This window comes from Rhipicephalus microplus, unplaced genomic scaffold, assembly GCF_043290135.1.
Source record: "Rhipicephalus microplus isolate Deutch F79 unplaced genomic scaffold, USDA_Rmic scaffold_719, whole genome shotgun sequence".
NCBI classification, from domain to species: domain Eukaryota; kingdom Metazoa; phylum Arthropoda; class Arachnida; order Ixodida; family Ixodidae; genus Rhipicephalus; species Rhipicephalus microplus.
This window is the reverse complement of record NW_027465275.1, coordinates 1-10000: the sequence shown is the minus strand read 5'-3', so window position 1 is coordinate 10000 and position 10000 is coordinate 1. Positions and strand designations below refer to the sequence as shown.

Here is a 10000-nt window from a genome sequence, read left to right as displayed (position 1 = left end):
TGGCCCGCCTAACCAGAAAATGCCTGCGGTACACCCATTTGGATAAGAGTGCACGCAGATGCGGGCCTCGACGGCTACACATTTCCTCGGGCGGCCGCCTCCCGGCCTCCGTGGAGCGCGGGATGCACGGTCCCATCGACAAGCCTCTCCCGTTTTTACCGTGGCGTCGCGGTTCACCACGGCGGGCGGGTCGGTCTCCTCCGCATAAAAAGGGGGACCCCCGCTTTTTGTTCCACGAAATCGCACAAGCTTTTTTCGCATCCACGGTTTGCCACCGCACACCAAAATGCCGATCCGGCTGCCTACTTTAGCCAACAGGTGGAGCCAGGCGCGCCGTACTTGCGCGGCACTTCCCACGTCCACCGAAGTCGGTGCCAAGGACCACTTTCGGCGCCGGAGCCGCGTACGAGCCTACTCGAGGCGGAAGAACGAAGCCAGCAAGGGCCTGGCCGCAAGTGCGTTCAATTGTCGGGACGTCCAAGTCCCTCGTTCTTCCGTGCTTCCTCTTTCGGCAAGTCGTTGCGGCACCTTCCCAAAGCGCGCAGACCCGCTAATCGCGACGAGCGCGACGTGGCCGTGCCGCCTTTCCCTCGGCAGCAAGCAAAACGCCTGGCAACGTCGACGCTCCCCTAACCGCGATCTCGCACCGTGTTTCGTGTGGCGAATTCAAAAGCCGGCCGGCGCTGCTGCAACCATTACGGTCGGTACGCATACGCCGCGGAGGGCGGGACGGTCATCGGAGCGTGCGGTTCCTCCATCGAGTACTGCGCACCTCGGCCGTCGCATCGCCGTGCCATGACCGGCCGCGCGTCAACGCGAACCGGTGCCAGCGAGATCCCTCGCCTGCAAGAACCGACCGGCAGCCTCCGTCACCCGAGGACGCGGAGGCGCTTGCCGCGGACGGCGGGACGGTATGCACTGGTGCACAGCGGACCCGTCACATCGCCAGTTCCTTGACCGACCGCCGACGCTTGTGCCGTTCCTCTCGTACTTGGCAGTCGCCGCGCGATTGTCGGGTCTCGTTCTTGCACGCTCGAACGGTCGGGAGGGCACTCGGCTGGCGTTTCGGGAACGCGCAGCCTCGCCTTCTACCGACGTAACCACGACTCGCCGTTCGCGCTCCGCCGCTCCTGTTTACAGTACTAGGCGGTCCCGCAGCGGTCGGGTCGCGCATTTCGAGCGCTTCGAGCCACGGTGCAGTGGCGGGTCGAAAGCCGACCTATGAGTGCGTTGCGCCGTTTGTACCCGCGTCCGCCACCTGGCCGACCGTCCAAGGTCGCGGTGTTGGCGTCCGCTGGGCGCAACAATTTGTCACGGGGTGCCGCTCCACATTCAGGCAGCCCCGTGGGGAAAAGCCGACCCCGCGTCCAAACGGGGTCAGCGGCAGAAAGTGTCGGGCGCAGACGCAGCTGAGGCGCTCACCCTTCACAATCCGTTAATGATCCTTCCGCAGGTTCACCTACGGAAACCTTGTTACGACTTTTACTTCCTCTAAATGATCAAGTTTGGTCATCTTTCCAACAGACCGGCGCAACCGAAAGGCCGCGCCGGACATCGGTCCGAAGACCTCACTAAATCATTCAATCGGTAGTAGCGACGGGCGGTGTGTACAAAGGGCAGGGACGTAATCAACGCGAGCTTATGACTCGCGCTTACTGGGAATTCCTCGTTCAAGGGGAACAATTGCAAGCCCCTATCCCAATCACGAAAGAAGTTCCACGGGTTACCCAGTCTTTTCAGACAGGGATAAAGACACGCTGCTTCCTTCAGTGTAGCGCGCGTGCGGCCCCGGACATCTAAGGGCATCACAGACCTGTTATTGCTCTGTTTCGTGCGGCTAGGAGCCGCTTGTCCCTCTAAGAAGGTTGTAAGGTGCTGGGAACCCCGCACCTATTTAATAGGCTAGAGTCTCGTTCGTTATCGGAATTAACCAGACAAATCGCTCCACCAACTAAGAACGGCCATGCACCACCATCCACCGAATCAAGAAAGAGCTCTCAATCTGTCAATCCTCCCAGTGTCCGGGCCGGGTAAGTTTTCCCGTGTTGAGTCAAATTAAGCCGCAGGCTCCACTCCTGGTGGTGCCCTTCCGTCAATTCCTTTAAGTTTCAGCTTTGCAACCATACTTCCCCCGGAACCCAAATACTTTGGTTTCCCGGAAGCTGCCCGCCGAGTCATTTGAGTAACTCAGGCGGATCGCTGGTTGGCATCGTTTATGGTCAGAACTAGGGCGGTATCTGATCGCCTTCGAACCTCTGACTTTCGTTCTTGATCAATGAAAACATTCTTGGCAAATGCTTTCGCAGTAGTTCGTCTTGCGACGGTCCAAGAATTTCACCTCTAGCGCCGCAATACGAATGCCCCCGTCCGTCCCTCTTAATCATTACCTCGTATTCCAAAAACCAACAGAACAGAAACGAGGTCTTGTTCTATTATTCCATGCAAGTTTATTCAGGCGACTCGCCTGCGTTGAGCACTCTAATTTTTTCAAAGTAAAAGCACCGGCCATCTCGAGGCACACAATGAAGTGCACCAAGAAAGAACCGGCATGATGTTCAGTCCGAGCCGTCGCATCGGGTAGATGCACTACTCGTCTGGAACTGAGATCCAACTACGAGCTTTTTAACCGCAGCAGCTTTAGTATACGCTATTGGAGCTGGAATTACCGCGGCTGCTGGCACCAGACTTGCCCTCCAATTGATCCTCGTTAAAGGATTTAGAGTGTACTCATTTCAATTACGGGGCCTCAAAAGAGTCCCGTATTGTTATTTTTCGTCACTACCTCCCCGTGCCGGGAGTGGGTAATTTGCGCGCCTGCTGCCTTCCTTGGATGTGGTAGCCGTTTCTCAGGCTCCCTCTCCGGAATCGAACCCTGATTCTCCGTTACCCGTAACAACCATGGTAAGCAAGTAACCTACCATCGAAAGTTGATAAGGCAGACACTTGAAAGAAACGTCGCCGGCTCGTGGCCATGCGATCAGCACAAAGTTATCCAGAGTCACCACACAATACGGGCCGAAACCCGATCGATCTTGGTCTAATAAAAGCACCCGTTACCCAAAGGGCTCCAGGCTCACTGCATGTATTAGCTCTAGAATTGCCACAGTTATCCAAGTAGGAAGAAACGATCTAAGGAACCATAACTGATTTAATGAGCCATTCGCGGTTTCGCCTTATTTCGGCATGTACTTAGACATGCATGGCTTAATCTTTGAGACAAGCATATGATTACTGGCAGGATCAACCAGGTAATCGTTCGACTGCGCGTCCGTCCTCGCCCTCGGCGGGCCGGACGCAGTCTGTGTGCGGCGGAGGCCACCTTCAGGCGCCCCAACACGCTTATTTTGCACTCCGAGATGACGGCGTTCGAGCTCGCTACGGCACAACCTTCCCGAAAGACGAGTGGGAGCCGTGCGGCAAGAAGCACGTTCATGCTCGCTCTTTTTCGTTGCATCGACTCGGTCGCGCCGTGCGGGTTGCCCAAGCCCGCTGCACTGTCGGTGGACCGGCCGGAACTAGCAACGGAGCCGAGACTGCAAAGCCGCCAGACGACGGGTCACGCCCGCGTCTTCGGCGCTTTCGCATCTGAATCGCCCGAGGACGACACGGAACACACCTCGATATCGTGGTAAAACGGCACCGTCCGACAACCAGCCCCTAACGCATCAAGCGGATGAGGCTGCAGACGACTGCCGTGGATTCCCCTGGAGCAGACCCGAGGACACGCTTGACGAGGCCGAAGCCCGCCGCATATCAGACACCCGGTCGCTTTCGCGTACGCCGCTCACGAGAACCCCCACATAATAGCAGCGATAAGTACCCAGACCTCCTTGGGCCCTAATACGAGCGTACTCGAGAAAATTTCACCGCGGGTGTGCCCCGAAACGTGTGGCATGTTGAGCGTGCCACAAGTCTACGTCGCTCTCAAACCCGCCGAGGTCGTAGAATTTGCGACCCTACTCACGAAATTCCCACCGAGGATACGGCCGCAAACGTACCGCACCTTGGGTAGGCCACGAGTTTGTGCAACACTACGCTGACGGCACAGCACCGAGGTCGTGCGCGCACGCACGGGAAAATTCCGCCGCGGTTTCTGCCGAAAACGTGAGGCACCACGACTCTCCGCAAGTTCGCGTCGACTGCGAAAGACCGAAGTCGTGAACGACGTGTCCGCTACTCGCCGCCGACACGCTGGACACCAAACGTACAACGACTCGACGGCGTCGTAGAGGCCCACGACGCGGTTTTCCTTAACGACGTCTCGGCGTGGCACCGACAGGTTAGAACGGCCGACCAACGTTCCCTGTCCGCCGTTCGGCTCAGTCGAAGGGCTCGGCGACTTCGGCAACGCTGCGAAGCCGCACGGTGACGCACGCCATGTCCCCATTTTTTTTTTTCTTTCTGCGTCTGCCGGGGTGCCCCTATAATAGCAGCGATAAGCACCCAGACCGCCGTGGGTCGCTCGCCCCGGCTGACGTGGTTTTTCGTACTCCTGCGGCGGTCGCCGTCAAGCACGTCCAAATACGCTACTTTCGTGGGCGCATTCACGCTCTTTCGCTTCGCCGGAGTGCCAGCACTCACTCTGCCAAAAACGGCGAACATCCGAGCGGCGGTTCCCACTTTTGCGTCGGCGTCGCAAACCCCGCCCCGGCAGACGAGGTTTGCCGTACTCGTGCGACGGTGGCCGGCGGGCACGTCGAAAGACGCCGATATCGTGCGCGAATTGGCGCACCTTGGCTTCACCGGAGTGCCGCCACTGACTCCTCCAAAAACGGCGAAGATCCGAGCGGCGCTTCCCACTTTCGCATCGGCGTCCCGAACTCCGCCCCGGCTGACGCGGTTTACCGTACTCGTGCGACGGTCGCCGGCGAGCACGTGGAAAGACGCCGATATCGTGCCCGAATCGGCTCCGTTCGGCTTCGCCGGAGTGCCAGCACTGGCTCGGCGAAAGACGACGAACATCCGAGCGACGGTTCTCACTATTGCGTACGCGTCGCAAACCCCGCCCCGGCAGACGCACTTTGCCGTACTCGTGCGACGGTCGCCGGCGAGCACGTAGAAAGACGCCGATATCGTGCCGGAATCGGCCCCGTTTGGCTTCGCCGGAGTGCCAGCACTCACTCGGCCACAAACGGCGAACATCCGAGCGGCGGTTCCCACTTAGCCGTCGGCGTCCCGAACTCCGCCCCGGCAGACGCGGTTGCCGAGCTCGTGCGACTAGCGACCGCGAAGCCGTCTCGCGACGCCGCTTTCGTGCGCGGCTCCCACTGCGACCTGGGTCACCCGAGGTCGACGAGCAAAAAAGAATGTCGAAAAAAATTTTTTTTTTTTTTGCGTCTGCCGGGGTGCCCCTATAATAGCAGCGATAAGCACCCAGACCGCCATGGGTCGCTCGCCCCGGCTGACGTGGTTTTTCGTTTTCCTGCGGTGGTCGTCGTCAAGCACGTCCAAACACGCCACTTTCGTGGGCGCATTCGCGCTCTTTCGCTTCGCCGGAGTGCCAGCACTCACTCTGCCAAAAACGGCGAACATCCGAGCGGCGGTTCCCACTTTTGCGTCGGCGTCGCAAACCCCGCCCCGGCAGACGAGGTTTGCCGTACTCGTGCGACGGTGGCCGGCGGGCACGTCGAAAGACGCCGATATCGTGCGCGAATTGGCGCACCTTGGCTTCACCGGAGTGCCGCCACTGACTCCTCCAAAAACGGCGAAGATCCGAGCGGCGCTTCCCACTTTCGCATCGGCGTCCCGAACTCCGCCCCGGCTGACGCGGTTTACCGTACTCGTGCGACGGTCGCCGGCGAGCACGTGGAAAGACGCCGATATCGTGCCCGAATCGGCTCCGTTCGGCTTCGCCGGATTGCCAGCACTGGCTCGGCGAAAGACGACGAACATCCGAGCGACGGTTCTCACTATTGCGTACGCGTCGCAAACCCCGCCCCGGCAGACGCACTTTGCCGTACTCGTGCGACGGTCGCCGGCGAGCACGTAGAAAGACGCCGATATCGTGCCGGAATCGGCCCCGTTTGGCTTCGCCGGAGTGCCAGCACTCACTCGGCCACAAACGGCGAACATCCGAGCGGCGGTTCCCACTTAGCCGTCGGCGTCCCGAACTCCGCCCCGGCAGACGCGGTTGCCGAGCTCGTGCGACTAGCGACCGCGAAGCCGTCTCGCGACGCCGCTTTCGTGCGCGGCTCCCACTGCGACCTGGGTCACCCGAGGTCGACGAGCAAAAAAGAATGTCGAAAAAAATTTTTTTTTTTTTTTTGCGTCTGCCGGGGTGCCCCTATAATAGCAGCGATAAGCACCCAGACCGCCATGGGTCGCTCGCCCCGGCTGACGTGGTTTTTCGTTTTCCTGCGGTGGTCGTCGTCAAGCACGTCCAAACACGCCACTTTCGTGGGCGCATTCGCGCTCTTTCGCTTCGCCGGAGTGCCAGCACTCACTCTGCCAAAAACGGCGAACATCCTAGTGGCGGTTCCCACTTTTGCGTCGGCGTCGCCAACCCCGCCCCGGCATACGCGGTTTGCCGTACTCGTGCGGCGGTGGCCGGCGGGCACGTCGAAAGACACCGATATCGTGCGCGAGTCGATGCTTCTTGGTCTCGCAGGAGGGCCGCCACTCACTCCTGCAAAAACGGCGAAGATCCGAGCGGCGCTTCCCACTTTTTCGTCGGCGTCGCAAACCTCGCCCCGGCAGACGCGCTTTGCCGTACTCGTGCGACGGTCGCCGGCGAGCACGTCGAAATACGCCGATATCGTGCCCGAATCGGCCCCGTTTCGCTTCGCCGGAGTGCCAGCACTCGCTCGGCCAAAGACGACGAACATCCGAGCGACGGTTCCCACTATTGCGTACGCGTCGCGAACCCCGCCCCGGCAGACGCGGTTTGCCGTACTCGTGCGGCGGTGGCCGGCGGGCACGTCGAAAGACGCCGATATCGTGCACGAATTGGCGCTCCTTGGCTTCACCGGAGTGCCAGCACTCACTCGGCCAAAAACGGCGAACATCCGAGCAGCGGTACCCACTTAGCCGTCGGCATCCCGAACTCCGCGCCGGCTGACGCGGTTGCCGAGCTCGTGCGACTAGCGACCGCGAACGCGTCTCGCGACGCCGCTTTCGTGCGCGGCTCCCATTGCGACCTGGGTTACCCGAGCTCGACCAGCAAAAAAGAAGGTCGAAAATTTTTTTTTTTTTTTCTGCGTCTGCCGGGGTGCCCCTATAATAGCAGCGATAAGCACCCAGACCGCCGTGTGTCGCTCGCCCCGGCTGACGTGGTTTTTCGTACTCCTGCAGCGGTCGCCGTCACGCACGTCCAAATACGCCACTTTCGTGGGCGCATTCGCGCTCTTTCGCGTCGCCGGAGTGCCAGCACTCACTCTGCCAAAAACGGCCAACATCCGAGCGGCGGTTCCCACTTTTGCGTCGGCGTCGTAAACCCCGCCCCGGCAGACGCGGTTTGCCCTACTCGTGCGACGGTCGCCGGCGAGCGCGTCGAAAGACGCCGATATCGTGCGCTAATTGGCGCTCCCTGGCTTCTCCGGAGTGCCGCCACTCACTCCTCCAAAAACGGCGAAGATCCGAGCGGCGTTCTCCACTTTCGCATCGGCGTCCCGAACTCCGCCCGGGCTGACGCGGTTTACCGTACTCGTGCGACGGTCGCCGGCGGGCACGTCGAAAGACGCCGATATCGTGCCGTAATCGGCCCCGTTTGGCTTCGCCCGTGTGCCAGCACTCACTCGGCCAAAAACGGCGAACATCCGAGCAGCGTTTCCCACTTTCGCATCGGCGTCCCGAAGCCCGCCCCGGCAGACGCGGTTTGCCCTACTCGAGCGACGGTCGCCGGCGATCACGTCGAAAGGCGCCGAATTCGTGCACGAATCGATGCTTCTTGGTCTCGCAGGAGGGCCGCCACTCACTCCTGCAAAAACGGCGAAGATCCGAGTTGCGCTTCCCACTTTTTCGTCGGCGTCCCGAACTACGCCCCGGCTGACGCGGTTTACCGTACTCGTGCGACGGTCGCCGGCGGGCACTTCAAAATACGCCGATTTCGTGGGCGCATTCACGCTGTTTCGCTTCCCCGGAGTGCCAACACTCACTCTGCCGAAAGCGGCGATCATCCGAGCGGCGGTTCCCACTTTTGCGTCGGCTTCGCAAACGGCGCCCCGGCAGACGCGCTCGTGCGACGTACTCGTGCGACGGTCGCCGGCGAGCACGTCGAAAGACGCCGATATCGTGCTCGAATCGACCCCGTTTCGCTTCGCCGGAGTGCTGCCAGTCACGGCGCAGAAAACGGCGAACAAGTGTTTTTTTTTTTTTTTTTCCTAGAATTTGTGTTATAGAAGGCACATTTGATATCGGACGATAATTTTCAACTTTATCACGCGCACCGATTTTCGTGTAGAGGTTTGCAAGTTTATGGGAATTTCTCCACTTGGAATAATGCGATTTAGTAGTACTACGAGAACTTCATGGATGTACTCAAGGGTACGGGGCAAGTCAGTTACGTCAACACCTGCAGATTTTTTACACTTCAAACTGAAAATTGTTGGTTGTGAGTCCTCGTGTGATATTAAAGGCCGATTCGCTAACACATAGAACAAAGAAAGAAAGGAAGAAAAAACGCCCGCGCTCGCTCAAGAAACCTGGGTTCGCAACAAGTGGCAACAACAAGCAACCGAGCGAGTGCGCCAAAACCCGTGGCGGCCGAACAAACGCGAAGTCCCAACCGCGTCAGCCGGGGCGGCACGGGACAGGAAAAATCACTTCAGCCGGGGCGGCGGGGCACCGAATAAACCTCGTCACCTCGTCGCAGGATAAAAGAGGAAACAAAAAGTCTAAACAGCGTCTGCTGGAGCGAATGCGTAATAAAACAACAACAACAACAAAAAAAAAAAACACCCGCGCTCAAGAAGTCTGCAATCACCACAAAAGGCGACTGTGACCGAGCAGCGTCAGCCGGGGCCGTGCGGAAACGGAAAAACCGCGACTACCGGGGCGTCGAGGCACCGAAAAATCCACTTCAGCCGCGGCGAAAAAAAAAAACAAAAAGAAAGACGGAGGGGGGGGGGGGAACCACGTCTGCCGGGGCGAAGGAAAAAAAAAAAACGCGTCTGCCGGGGCGAGCCCGGGTGCGGCACCACCGGGAAAACTGTGGCAAACAGACATGGCGATCGAGTGAGTGGGCCGCCAGCCAGGCTCAGCCAAAAAGTGCAAAGTCCGAACTGCGTCAGCCGGGGCGGCAAAAACCACGTCAGCCGGGGCGGCGCAAAAAACCGCGTCTGCCGGGGCGGCACGAAACCGCGTCAGCCGGGGCGGCGCGAAAACTGCGTCAGCCGGGGCGAAAGAAAAAAAAAAAAAAACGCGTCTGCCGGGGCGAGCCCGGGTGCGGCACCACCGGGAAAACTGTGGCAAACAGACATGGCGATCGAGTGAGTGGGCCGCCAGCCAGGCACAGCCGAAAAGTGCAAAGTCCGAACCGTGTCAGCCGGGGCGGCAAAAAACCGCGTCAGCCGGGGCGGCGCAAAAAACCGCGTCTGCCGGGGCGGCACGAAACCGCGTCTGCCGGGGCGGCGCGAAAACTGCGTCAGCCGGGGCGAGCCCGGGTGCGGCACCACCGGGAAAACTGTGGCAAACAGACATGGCGATCGAGTGAGTGGGCCGCCAGCCAGGCTCAGCCAAAAAGTGCCAAGTCCGAACTGCGTCAGCCGGGGCGGCAAAAAACCGCGTCAGCCGGGGCGGCGCAAAAAACCGCGTCTGCCGGGGCGGCGCGAAAACCGCGTCTGCCGGGGCGGCGCGAAAACTGCGTCAGCCGGGGCGAAAGAAAAAAAAAAACGCGTCTGCCGGGGCGAGCCCGGGTGCGGCACCACCGGGAAAACTGTGGCAAACAGACATGGCGATCGAGTGAGTGGGCCGCCAGCAAGGCTCAGCCAAAAAGTGCTAAGTCCGAACTGCGTCAGCTGGGGCGGCAAAAAACCGCGTCTGCCGGGGCGGCACGAAACCGCGT

General features: G+C 60.0%; 1 non-coding gene across 1 annotated transcript; it reads right to left on the bottom strand.

Annotated features, from left to right (window-relative positions):
- Window positions 1–1436: 1436 nt before the first annotated feature.
- Window positions 1437–3251, bottom strand: LOC142795543 (small subunit ribosomal RNA). Its single transcript, XR_012893105.1, has one exon. It is a non-coding gene; the product is annotated as a small subunit ribosomal RNA (ribosomal RNA).
- Window positions 3252–10000: the final 6749 nt, after the last annotated feature.